Consider the following 14,963-nt stretch of genomic DNA (forward strand, 5'->3'; position numbering starts at 1 on the left):
TTGCAACATTTAGATGCATAAAATGTGGTTTTACTACCCTATATTTAGTTTATATGAAGATCTTGTAATCATTATTTGTGATTACATATAGTCATGCATGTTGCATGTGCAATTGTGTGGTTGTGGAATTCACATTTGTGGCTACAAATTGATGGCTTTTCTCTATTTTGAATTGTATGTAATCCCTCATATGCTAGCATAGAGAGAGAGAGAGAGAGAGAGAGAGAGAGAGAGAGAGAGAGAGAGAGAGAGAGAGAGAGAGAGAGAGAGAGAGAGAGAGAGAGAGAGAGAGAGAGAGAGAGAGAGAGAGAGAGAGAGAGAGAGAGAGAGAGAGAGAGAGAGAGAGATGGGTGGACTCTAGAGTTATTGTCTCTCACCTCCCAAACTTTCATAACCATATTCTTTTATTGCACACATTAATTGGTTAAGATTGTAATTTTTTTTTGCATTATTCACACATGTGCCTCATGTATGTAGCTAGTCTTGCCCTTTTGAACCATGTGTGTATGTTCTTTAATACACGAGTGCTAAGAGACCTTACCAATGTTTTCCTATCATGTCACATTAAGCAATGTGACAACAACCAAAAGATACCAATCCCATTTGGGAAACCATAAGAGACACTACTACTTATCATTAATTGATATTTTTAAAAATCCAACTACCCAATTACATACATAGCATTGTGGATACTTAAAACTGCATTTAATAGGAAATAGGTGATAATAAGAAAGGAACTAAATGTTATGAGTGAATTGGAAAGATGAAAGAACAATAGTGAGTCCATAGGATTAAGCACATAGAAAATAGTGCATTCAGTCACATCAGACATGAACTGCAAATATATTGTGCATTGCGCTTGTTACAAAAGAAATCTAGATACAAAGAGACTAAGTACTTCATATGGCATAATAAGGCAACTTTATAGAAGATGCATATGTAGTCAATCTCACAACTATATATGCTTAATGCCTAGCATAGCCCAGTGGATGGTTGCTTAGTAGCCATGACTTGAATCCACACATTCTAAATTATAAAATGCACTAACAATAGGTAACTAACTGAACCTCACCCAGAGCCTTGCACCCCGAAATGAGCTACATCGAGCCATCAAGAGTAGAGCCTAGATGCAATACTAGGAGTACTCAAAACCCTCTTATGCAATTGTTTAGCTAGTGCTTTACATTTTGATTTGCAAAAAGGAACCTACATGATATGCATATATGAGAAAATAATAGACCAAAGAAAGCAGTAAAACTAAGTATGAGTAGCAATATTGGTAAGACAATCCCCACATCCACATTCTCCTCATTCTTTCCTTCATCATTGACCTACTAAACATTTGCCATCTTCTCAAGCTTATTCCTTGCAACATTATCTTCCAACTCCACATTGCTCCATGGACTTGAAACATTCTCCATAGTTCATCTCATTTTTATTTAGCACATAAACATTTTCATTAACATGACACTTCAAAAAGTTCACAACAAATTCAACTTCTTTGACAACTTCCCTATCTACTCCTTTAGACAATTGCACACATTGTCGATATTTCAATACAAGACCAAAAGTACCATTATCCAAATCATCCTGATTATTTCCATGAATCTCTACATTAACAAATCCCTTCTATACTATTAATAATTCAAGTTCCTTGAATGTTGTATATTCAAGGGTATGTGCCTACACTTTGTTGAAGGGTTTCTACTTATATATAGCCTCCTCTCCTCATTAACCTTCATAAGATCCTCCATATTTTCGAAAAACATGAGCCGTCCAATACCTCATAAGATTTATTAAACAATGACTCCCAAATCGAGACATGATTGTAGACCAAGCTTGCATAACAATCTACAATAAATTATCCTTTATTTCCTATTCCTCAACAATAGTAAGCAACACTAAACCTTCCATTTCAACCTCCAAGTGTTGAAAAACTTGCCTTTGAATTTGTTGAAAGGGTAAAATCCTCTTTTTCAACAACTATTGTTCCACTACCATAAATTTGCATCGTTTTGGGCAATTTAAAAAAATCTTTCTCCACTTTAAATTTTAATTCCTCTGACCATTATACAAACATCTTGGTAGAAAGCTTTCCTTGTATCACCTACTACTGCAAATCATAAATTCAATGTTGCATTTGCTTTGTCTGCTTTGCATGATTCCTTTCACATTTTTGCAAATAAGTTGAGGATTCCATAGCTTTAGATAGCTCATTGTCATATTTTTCCTTCAAATCATCAAAAGCTTTAACATCCATTGTCAAGATTGAGTCATCAGACCCTTCAAATCACTAAAACTTGCTAAAGCTTAGTTAGGGCCACTGAAATTTCTGTGATTGGTAGCAACTGTGGCATCTACAATCCCTCCTTGTGATAGCCAAACTACGAATGATTTCCTACACTAGCTTCTAATGGCAATTCCCCCTTTGGAGGTTGATCTAACAATGGTAAATTGAGTCTAAATTTAACTTTCCTAACTTTAATTTTCCCATCTTCTATCTCATTTTCTCCTACTCCTTTGGCTAACATCCACTACTAATTGCACGTAGATCCAAGTCTAGTCATTCACTATTTCTCAAATTCTTGATTATATACTTGGTCATATCCTCATCATATCCTAATAAGATCATTGAAGATTTTTCAATTCTCACTACCTACACTTAAAACATATTGATTAATAAATTGTGCTAGTTTTGACCTCTCCATGAGAGGAATGGTGGGATGAAGAGTTAATAGGAGGAGAGAGCAAGAGGTGTGTGTGTGTGTGTGTGTGTGAGAGAGAGAGAGAGAGAGAGAGAGAGAGAGAGAGAGAGAGAGAGAGAGAGAGAGAGAGAGAGAGAGAGAGAGAGAGAGAGAGAGAGAGAGAGAGAGAGAGAGAGAGAGAGAGAGAGAGAGAGAGAGAGAGAGAGGAATCACGCAAAAAGTTGTAGTAGATACTCTCTTATTCTTCATTATTTTCAAATATGTATGACTATATAATGTCTACTAATACAAGGGGTACCCACTCCACCTTTAGCCATTTGGCCTTTTGTCCCAACAATTCCCACTTAAGGGACAATGTGCCTTGAAGGGAGCATAGCTAGTGAAGATGCTATCCAATATCCATTAATAATTTGCAATGTGCAAAGCGCTCAAAAGATCAATTCTTCATGTGAAGACCCATAGGGTTGTAATTTGTATGAATGGTGACAAGCTTGATCCACTTGTCCTCAAGCACCTCCTTGATGAAGTAATACTTCATGTCACCATGCTTTGTCTTTACATGAAAGACAAGATTCCCTGCCAAATGGATGATAATTTATCACAATTCAAAATTGACACCTCTCTAGCAATGCCTAGTTCTCCCACTAGACAAATAAGCCATATAGGTTCCTTGCATACCTCAATGGTTATCACAATTCAAAATTGACACCTCTCCAACAATGCCTAGTTCTCCCACTAGACAAATAAGCCATATAGGTTCCGTGTATGCCTCAATGGTTACATCATATTCAGCCTCAATGATAGACAAGGCCATGCATGGCTACACAACTAAGAGACCCATGAGACTTCATCTTCTATGAATTTAAAGAGAAAACCTATCGTAAACTTGAGATCACATTCCCTACTACAAATCTACATATGCATACCTAATGTTGAATGCCTCCTTTCTTCCAAAGTAAATGCATATAGATTTAGTGTTATTCAAGTATCTCATGATACTCTTCACTCCTCAATTCTTCTTGTTGATTTTTTTCCATAAACCTGCTAACTACTCCCACTATATAGGCAATGTTTGGATGTGTAGCTACCATGTCAAACATCAAGCTACCAACAGTGGATGCATAAGGTATCTTGGCCATTTTCACCTTCTCCCCATTTGACCTAGAGTTGTCCTCTTGGCTAAGTTTCATACATATATTGAGGCAATGGAATACTAATAGCCTCCCCTCTCCCCATACTAAAGCACTCAAATACCTTCCCAATGTAATCTTTTTGAGAGAGATAGAGAATCTTCTTGTCTTTATCTCTCAAAATCTACATGCCAATAAGAACATGGCCTACATTCCCTAAGCCTTTCCATCTCAAAAACATCACTTGAATTTAAACTTTATTAATCTAGTACAATGACTATTGATGTTCCATCTAGAAAGTAAAAGGAATTCCTAATAGATAATGCCGAAACTTTTGAACATTGAACAACATCCCAAAACTTCTCTTTAAGTGGCTATACACCTTCATTTTACTATGAAGAACCTCCTACTAGTATATGATTAGTAACATAAAAGTAAATCTAGGTAATATAGAGATGGTCATTTTCTTATAAAATTATTAGTTAGAACTACCATGTTTCCATGATAGCCATATAACACTCATGTCAAAGGTTTCATGTAACCTTTTCTTCAATGTATCCATATCCACGAGTGGCTTTCCATCAATGAGCATGTCATCCACATAGAGGATCAAGATCATAAGGCTTACCATCCATATCCCTTTGTGTGTATAAGAAGTAATTGGTCTCACTCCTAGTAAATCCTTGAAACCTCATAAAATCATCAAGATTGTGATGCTATTCCTTGGGAGCTTGCTTTAATCCATATAAGCCCTTGGGAATCTTATATACTAGCTATTCTTTGCCCTCACAACAAAACCTTATGGTTGTTTTGTGTAAATATTCTCATGCAAATCCCCATGCAAAAAAGCTCTCTTAACATCCATTTGAACAAGCTTCATATCCTTCTTAAGAACCAATGCAATCATAGTACAAAGGGTTGTCATCTTACTAATGAGAAGATCTTGACATCCATTTGTATAAGCTCCATATCCTTCTTGAGAACCAATGCAATCATAGTACAAAGGATTGTCATCTTACTTGTGAGAAAATCTCATCAAATTCTATGTCTTTCTCTGACTCAAAGCCCTTGTCCATAAATCTTGCCTTACACTTAGGCAATACATTATATGCAAATATTTTAGCTCGTAGACCCATTTGCATGGTAATCCATGCTTGCCCTTAAGCAACGAAACCAACTCCCAAGTAGCATAATGAACCAAAGAGTCCATCTCTAACTACATACCCATCTTCAACTTATGGCCATCATTCTTAATCATAACATCAATATAACATGCAGGCCTCCAAGTTTTGTCACTGTGACATAATCAAGATAATCAAGAGACTGAATCTACCTCTCTAGTGATCTTATTGGAAGAGGGTTTCATTTGAGACCACAATTCTTTAGGAATCTTGCCACCCAATGGATTTTACTAAATTGAATAGCTGTCTTAACAAGTTTAGCCAAAAAACCATAGATGAGATCCACATTAGACAACATGCTTTGAACTATTTCATATATGGTCCTATTTGAGAAAGAAATAATAGTGGGATGTGAGATAGAAGCTATGGAGTGCAAGAAGGTCGAGAAAGAGGGAAGCATACAAGAGAGTTTTGTGGGTATAATGAATGGTGCATTTATCATTTGTTATATTCACTTATATACGACTATACAATGTGTACCTATACAAAGGGTGCCCACTTGACTAAAGGGCTAACCTCCCATTTAAAGGCCAATGTGCCTTTATGGGGATATAAGAAGAAATTGAAGATACTATCCAATGGTCATCAACACTCTAGAATGTACAAAGTGCACTAAAGGTAAACTCTTCATGTGAATGAAAGATTATCATCCATATAGATCTTGATAAGCTCAATGCACTTATCCTTAAGAATCTCCCTAATAAAGTGATACTTCACCTCAAATGTGCTTTGTTCTTGCATGAAAGACAGGACTATGTGCCAATTGAATGGTCTGACTATTAGAGTGCAATGAAACCATCCCTCTCATAATACCCAAGTCTCCCACTAGACAAGAAAACCATGAAGCTTCCTTGAATGCCTTATTTATTGGCTACAATGTATTCTATCTCGGTGATAAATAAATCCATACATGGATGCAACTAAGAGACCCAAGCTACTGCACTAGATATGAAAGTAAAGACAAAATCTATAATAGACCTCCTATAGTCAAAAAAGGGTATATGGACCAAAGGGTTAAAGGATAGGCAATCAATGTGAATGGATTTACTAAAAGTTGGTCTAAAAATAGTTCATGGATCTGCCTAAAGATACTAGTGTGATGCTAAAAGAGGCTATTGTCTTGAGTGGGTAGCAGTTTAATCGAGCTTTTTCCAATCTTTTTTATTCGCTAAAGGCAAGGCACCTACTCATGCATGACACCACCACTTACGGATGTCCAACTTAAAAGCCTGCTTGACATGCTTGTAGTATGCCACATTAGGCCTTGATGCTACCCTACTAGGATGACCCTAGCATTCCCATGTTGCCATAGCCCCTCTACCTATGCCCTTGATAGCCACCATCAAGTCACCCACCCTAGGTTGCAACCTCCTTCAAGCTCGTCGAGTGACTATAGAGCATTTTCTACCACCTTGATGACAAGAAGCCTTCCACTAGGGACTCTATGTCCTTGCCACATGCTTACCAACCCACCTTGGAGACTTATCAACTATGCCCTTTCCTCCATCTTTGTCACCATCTTCATCTTTGCTTCTATCTTTGCCTTTGCCTCTATCTTTAGTGTTGTCTCCATCTTCTCTTTCCAACACATACTATGAATCCCACCCAAACCATCACAACCACCATCCATACCACACATTCTTACACTATTGTCATCATCTTTCTCTCCGCAATGATATCCTTCAACCACCACTATCACTACAATCCCACCCCTTTTTCCTTCTCCACCATACCCCCCTTCCCATCCACCGCTAAGAAGAAGAACCACTACCAAGCCACCACAAAGGGAAGCTGCCACCATGTCGTGGTGGAAGGAGGAGTTGCTACAACTAAGCCACAAGGAGGGGTGGAGTCACCAAAAAAGGAAGAAGGGCCCAAATAAGACGAAGAGCCACTGAGATTTAGAGCTAAGCAAGAGCTGCTAGTATCATAACACAAGCAAGGTATAACTTATAGTTAATTAGTTTCCAATGTTGAAAATTGTGTGCCTATCATCATTAAATTTGGGAGAGAGAGTTGCATTGAAGGAAGAGAGTGAAGAATTGAATAGAGATGTTACAATCGGAAGTGGTTATTGCAAGGAAGTGGTTGCAATAAATTGTCTTTGCTATTAAAATAGTGAAATAATATTTTTATAGGACTTATTGATAAAAAAACTTGTCGATGGGAAATTGTCACAATAAAACTGTCAATGTTAACTCATCAATACAAAGCCAAACTATCAAACTCCTATCAACTCTAACTCATCATCCTATCAACAAAAAAACTTGTCAATCCTAACTCATAAACTTGATCTTGTCAACTAAAATTTAGTAATCCAAACTCATCAACCCCAACTTGTCAACGAGAACTTGTCAGTCGAAACTCATCAACCTAAAATTGTCAACCTCAAGCCATCAACCTCCATTTGTTAAAGCAAACTTGTCAATCAAAAACTTTTGAACTCAAACTCGTCAATCTCACCTATCGACCCAACTTGTCAACCTCAATGTATCAAACCAAAACTTGTCATCTTGGACTTATCAATCCCAACATGTCAATCCTAACTTGTTGATCCTAAATTTGTCGACCTAAACCCATCAATGACAACTTGTCAAGCCAACCTATCAAACTTGACTTTTCAATCTTAAATCATCAACTTGCACTTTTCAATCTAAAATTCAGTCAAACTAAACCTGTCAAACTCAAATTGTCGAGTCCTATGGGAGCTTCTTGCTTGACCGCCAAGACCCACGAACTGTTTATTGTTTCAAGCATTTCAAGTTGAGTGCAATGACTACCTCTCACATAAACATACACACTCTCACACCTACGAGTGTAATGAGCTTACCTCCATGATGGATCAAGTTGCTTCCTCTCTCAAGCACTCCAGTAGTTCCACGATCCAAGATACAAGCTCAAGGAAGCTCGATCCTCAAGCTCCAAGCTCCATGCTCCATTGTCGCATGCAAGAGAAGAGAAGAGAAGAGAAGAAGAGGAGAGGAGAGGAGAACATGGAGAGCTTCTCCACCATGGTCCCTCACTCTCACACACTCACTCCCTCACACTCCCTCTTTGAAGCACAAGCTCAAGCAAGCAAGAAGAAGAAGAAGAGGAGGAGGAGGAGGAGGGCTAGTTTTGGCCACACACAAGAATGAGCTTCTTCATTCAATTTTTTTCCATTGCGCATAGGCTCTAGGCATATGCTTGGGCTCCTTTGTATGCCAAAAAGAAAATTACAATAATTAAAAAAGGTAAAATAAATACTTTGAATATGGAAGCAACAAAACTAGAATGGATGCTCACATTGTTGATATATAAGCTCACATACCAATTATAAGTGTAAGGTTATCAAGGATGTGATTATGAGGCAATAACATTATTTGCAAGCTCGGAATTGTAGACATGTGAATAATACTAACAACGCCAATACAAATGTAGGTGATGATTGTGTGTCCATCCAAACTGGTTGCTCCAACTTGGACATACACAATGTAGATTGTGAATTTGGGCATACATAACCCTAATCCCCTTTGGGCACTCATCCCTTTTTTACATGCCGCCTATTTTATCCTAGGTCCTCTTTTCCTATTTGCAGTGTGCCTTCACCCATGCCCATCTATATTTACAAATTGCACGAGAGGGAGCCTAGCGCTCTCTTACAAAATTAAAGATGCGCTTTTGCATTTAAAATGTGACTTTTCTCTTTTGCACTCGCCGTGAACTTTTAAGGTTGTCCTTGCGCTTTTGGTCTTTTTTCCTCTTATTTCTTCAACCAAGAAACCATTTTCTGCTTTGCCCTGCATCTTTTTTCATTTTCTTTTTGCTTTCTTTGCACTGGGGTGAACATTATCCCCCTCCTAGCCAAGTTCTAGTCCCATGGCACTTGTTGGCACTTGTTGATGAAGGCTTGAGTGGTTAAAGGGTTGCCATGTGGGTTGATGATGGGGCTTTATAGAGATTGGCTATGGCAAAGAAGCATCACAAAATGGATGTGAGGTTGTGGAGGCCGAAAGTAGATTGAGTGGGTGACGGAGGCCTCTAAAGTTGGTGGTTGAACATAATCAATTAGTGACCTCATGGCCCCAAGAAGAGAAGAAGATGAGGACACTCTTAAGATGAGTGAATTGATAAACCACCATCTCGTGTCTCACCACACTCATCATGTACCCTCCTTGACTAAAAATTTTCTCAAACGAGGAGTCTAATCTCATCTTGTACCATTAATGTGAGAAACATTATCAATTAATGACCTCATGGCCCCATGCCAATGTTCAAGTGCTAGTGTCACTTGTGCCATCGCTATTGTTGCCACCACTTGATGTAACTAACGAGGTGGATGCAAAACCAAGCAAAGAGGCCACACACACAAGGAGGGTCCTCCAAAGGTACTAACACCTTGGTAATCCTCCATGGTAAGATGTGTCTCTTTCCTCATCCAGGGCTCTTAATTCTCATGCCTTTCCTCCATTTTGTATTGACTCCTGCTATTGCTATTTTGCTAATAATCGTCTCAACTCTCTAGATTTTTTTCTTGTCAAAATAACATTTGATATGTGAGGGTAGTTGTCCCCAACATATACACAAAAAGGAAAAACCAATCCTCTTACAAGCATGACTTGCATAACATAGTGTACTGCCACTTCAAGATTTGCTGGAATTTTAGAATTAAATAACCAAAAATCTCATTTTTCCATGGCATTTGAACCAAAGTTATAAGGTATCATGCATAAGATCACCAAAGTGTTACAATCCTAATTCTAAGAAGAGGATACACAAAGGAGTACATTTCTACTATATATAAAACTACCACATAGAGAAAGCAGACTACATAGAATGAAAGATATACAGTGAATAGGCATACAAATCAAAGTGCACCCATCATCAAGATTCATTGTGATTTCCAATACATTACTCTCATCAAGAATGCAGTCATGATATATAGGCCATGCATATAATAGCCTACAGACTGCCAAATCACATAAGACTTAAAGTCAGTTTACATATGCTCGAGATGTATGACTAAGGTGGAATAAGGTAAAATAGTAATGTAACTATAAACAAAGGCACATATCGTCCACCTACTATAATCAAGCCTACCTTATTGCACTTCCATTAGGGACCTCAACATTACATGTAACATCAATGTAGAGGGGCAAGTACTTCCTATTTGCAATGGTGTCATCTTTTGATGATGCCCCAATGGACCTAAAGATGTTGCATGTGCATAAGCTTTGGGAGTTTGAATAAATGTTTCATACTTCACATATCTAACTGTTGTTGATGTAACGTCTCTAGCAATATTCTCTTTGAACTGAATGCATGGACTAGGTGAATATCGACATGTCATACCATTACAACATTTGTGTAATAATGCATGCCCCAATGCACCTAAAAATGTTTCATGTGCATAAGCTTTGGCATTAGAATATATGTTTCATACTTCATGTCTCTAACTATTGTTGATCTAAGGTCTCTAGCAATATTCTCTTTGAACCAAATGCACAGAATAGGGGGAGATCGACATGTTATACTATTACAACATCTAAGGTCTCTAGCAATATTCTCTTTGAACCAAATGCACAGAATAGGGGGAGATCGACATGTTATACTATTACAGTATCTAAGGTCTCTAGCAATATTCTCTTTGAACCAAATGCACAGAATAGGGGGAGATCGACATGTTATACTATTACAACATCGGTGTAATAATGCATGCCTTAGTGGACCTAAAGATGTTGCATCTGCATAAGCTTTGGGAGCCAAAATAAATGTTTCATACTTCATGTATCTACCTTAGCAATATTCTCTTGAAATTGAATGCGTGGACTAGGGGGAGATCGGTATGTTATACTATTTATAGCATTAATGTAATAATGCATGCCTCAATGGACCTAAAGATGTTGCATGTGCATAAGCTTTGGGAGTTAGAATAAATGTTTCATACTTCATATATATGATCTAGAGTCTCTATCAATACTCTTTTTGAATGGAATGCATGAACTAGGGAAAGTTCCACAAGTAGTTCATGTTTTATGTAGATGGAGTGAGAGTTGGGGGTGATGGAGCCATATGGCCCTATTGCAAGAGATTGTTATGCTATTACAACATCAATGTAATAATGCATTATAAAAATCACTTATTCCATAGATCATAGAGATGTTTAGACTCTTACCTCCTTAACATCAATGATATAGGGACTGCCTTTCCAATAAGTAGCACCCCCTTGATCATGATGTTGAATTCATCAATCCTTCATGCACAGGGACCCTCTTTGAGGTGAACTTGCATTCAATACTCAAAAAGATAGTACATGCACTCTTTTTTGCACCCATCCTTCAACCATACAAACCTCTAGCCTTGTCATATGATGCATGAACCCCTTTAAGATAGCCATGAATCTCTCTACTAAAATATCCACCAAGTACTAACAACTTTAGCCAACTCTATTTCATCCACAAAGGGAATAAACATGTGGCCATGCATATTTTTTTTAAAATGATTTTTGCAATTCATTTTCAATCAACAAGGGTGCACTATCACCCACAAGAGCCTTGCCTTTTCTGCATGAGAGAGAGAGAGAGAGAGATTTTTGTTTAATTTTCTAACATAAACTCTTCTTTCTCAAAAAACAAGTTTTCCACACATTTCAAGGCTAAGTGGACCACTTTAATGAAGTTAATAGTGGGTAAACTTTTTGATACCTACATCACCTTGTCTGCACCATCATATAAGCATATGCCCCAAAGGGAAATGCTAACAAACTAGGCACCAACTTTACTTATTCCTAAGAGCCTTATATCCCATCTTGCTTACACAAATCTCTAAAGACAACTAAGATATTTCCCTTCAAAAGCTAATAAAACACGCTTAAGATGGATAGACCATTCCCCAAACAAAACCATATTCCTACTTCTCCATGTGAACTATAATGGAACTTAACAATGGGTAATTTTTTAAGGGCCTACACAACCTTATCACTGCACCATTCTCTATAAGCATATGCCCTTAAGGGCAATGCTAATAAATAAGCTTAATGCACTCCAATTTCTTTCATGGAATGGAGCACATATATGTTTATTAGATGTGATCCAAATAACCAAAATTAATCAAAATTCACAATTAAGTAATCTTGAATAAACAAGTATTATAATTAATTCCAACAATGATTATGCATACCTCACCAATGATTTCAATTGATATATGGTAGTTCTATGCCATTCACGAAACATGTTTTAATCATCAAGAATACTATGTGTCCATTTCATGTACAAGATACCCAAAAAATGTGGTGAGGGCTTAAAGAGTCTTGTGAATCATGTGTTTTTAGGTTTGAGAGGCTAACTTCATCCGTGGTGAACATGTCAACAATGATAGGTCATAGCCTGTAGGTGTTCATATGGATTGAATCCTATTGTTTGTTTTAGCTTCTCCTATATTATAGCACCCACAGAGCTGATGCATAATCTATGTGACTTATTTTGGTATCCACAATCAACCCTAATTTTATCTTATAGTATTTATCCTTCCTGTGTCCTCCAATAGCTCCCATAACTTTCAAGTTGACAAGGTATTTCATAATAGATATTCAATATCTTGAAGATATGCATGAGACCAAGAAGATGAAAAATCTTAAAAACTTTATAATACTTTGAGCTTAACCAAATAGAAGTCAAAGTGGTGAATGTCACTTTTTCACTACTTCATACATGCCTTTCCTTGTTGGTGTTGCTCATAACTTCTAACTCTCAATCACAAGTAAAAGAGGCCCTTGTGTTTGTTTGCTACACTAATCCAAAGGAGTCCATACAGTGGGACATTGGACATTCTCAACCTTGCTATTTAAGTAGACATCCTTGTGACCATGGTCAATTTGGTCAATATCTTATGGTCCCTAATATCCCACATCAACATCTTCATAAAACTCCTCATTGCTATTTAGAGAGGTACAATAGTTTCCATCAACAAGTGGTAGAGAGATTTTCTTGGCCCTAAGCTTTAGGTTTAGAAGTCTTTTGTGGTATATTCCCATTTCCATTGCATAATATCATTGCATGTGCTTTGCATGCATCATCCTTTGAGGCCTTAATCTCTTATGCAACACCTTTTTCTGTCTAAGTAGGCTATTTTCCATTTGGTTCTCTCTCTAGACTAATGGTAGGATATGTACCACCCATTTTTCTTCAAAAGGAAAGAGTAATGCCACCCATCTTTCATCTACCTAACGTGACAAGTCTATCAATGGGAGTTTCTTGCTCTACAAATTATAGCCATTATCATTAGATCATATGCATGAAAACAATAACACATTCAGAAAAAGACTTTGATTACTTGCCTATTAAAAGCAAAGGTAGGACATCCCCATTAAAAGTGTTATTGCACAAAAATGAACAAAATATAAAAAATGATATACAGCCATTCAAACTATGATCTATGTAAATGCAAGCAATTAGAAATATAGCTTTACAGCTACAATGAATAACCACTATAAGTAAACTGCAAGAGTAACTTAACAAAACCTCTCTAAAATGCTTTTAGGGCAACACAATCCTTTACGTGCATCAAATTTTAATATCCTCCTTTAAGATTGTTGATAACATAATAGGGAATTTGTGTAAGAGTCTCCAAAGTTGCACCCTCAACAATAAATCCAAGCTTTGGACCTTCAAGCTGCCCTTTGATCAAGATTTTGTCCCCCTTTGCTTTGGCTTCTACCTTCAACAAATAATTTTTTGGACTCTATCTAGAAAATCCTCCCTGCACTGTTAGGACTGGCCATGCTCAATGTGGGAATGGATTAACTTCCTTACAATCCTATTGTGTATCTGTAAAGCGCATGGAAGATAAAATATTAAGATTGCTCCAATCTAGATAAATAGGAAAAACATTGGCTTGAGTGGGCATTTACACTTTCACAAAAGCTTTAAAATTCATAGAGATATTCACTGCAAAGAATTGAAATTTCATCTGAAAGAAAAACAACCACTTTGGCTTTCACCAAAGGATGCTTTAACAAAGATAAAAAAATGTTCATCATATTCATGTAGACATTCACTACACATAGAAAATGCTATACAAGAGGATATATTTTGTAATGTACCCAAGACATAAGGTTAGGGCTTAAAGAGTTTTGTGAATCATGTGGTTTTAAGTTTGAGAGGCTAGTTCCATCCATGATGAACATGCAAGCAGTGATAGGTCATAGACTATAGGTGTTCACATGAATCGAATCCTACAATTTACTTTAGCTTCTCCTATATTCTAGCACCCATAGAGCTAATGCATAATCCATGTGACCTATTTTTGTAACCACAATCAACCATAATTGTGGCTTGTAATATTTCTCCTTCCCATCTACTCCAGTAGCTTCCATAACTTTCTAGTTGACAAGGTATTTCCATAATAATATTCAATATCTTGAAGATATGCATGAGACCAAGAATATGACAAATCTTAAAAACTTTCTAATATTACAAACTAAACCAAATATACGTCAAAGGGGTGAGTGCCACTTTTCCACTACTTCATAGCCGCCTTTTCTTGTTGGTGTTGCTCATGACTTCTAACTCTCGATCAGCACAAGAAGAGGCCCTTGTGTTTGCTTGCTACACCAATCCAAAGGAGGCCATAGAGTAGGACATTGGACATTCTCAACCTTGCCATTTGGGTAGACATCCTTATGACCATGGTCAATTTGGTCAATATATTATGCTCCCTAATATCCTACATCAATGTCTTCATAAAACTCCTCATCGCTATCTAGAGAGGTACAATAGTTTTTATCAACAAGTGGCATGCTACAATATTTTGGAGAGAGATTTTCTCAGCCCTAAACTTTAGGTGTAGAAGCCTTCTGTGGTATATTCTTCTCTCCATTGCATAATGTCACTACCTTTGCTTTGCATGCATCATCCTTTCAAGCCTTAATCTCCTCTACAACACATGTTTCTGTCTAAGTAGGTTATTGT

This window comes from Lygodium microphyllum, chromosome 1, assembly GCF_053477565.2.
Source record: "Lygodium microphyllum isolate KBCC chromosome 1, Lygodium_microphyllum_v1.1.10, whole genome shotgun sequence".
In the NCBI taxonomy this organism is placed as follows: Eukaryota; Viridiplantae; Streptophyta; class Polypodiopsida; order Schizaeales; family Lygodiaceae; genus Lygodium; species Lygodium microphyllum.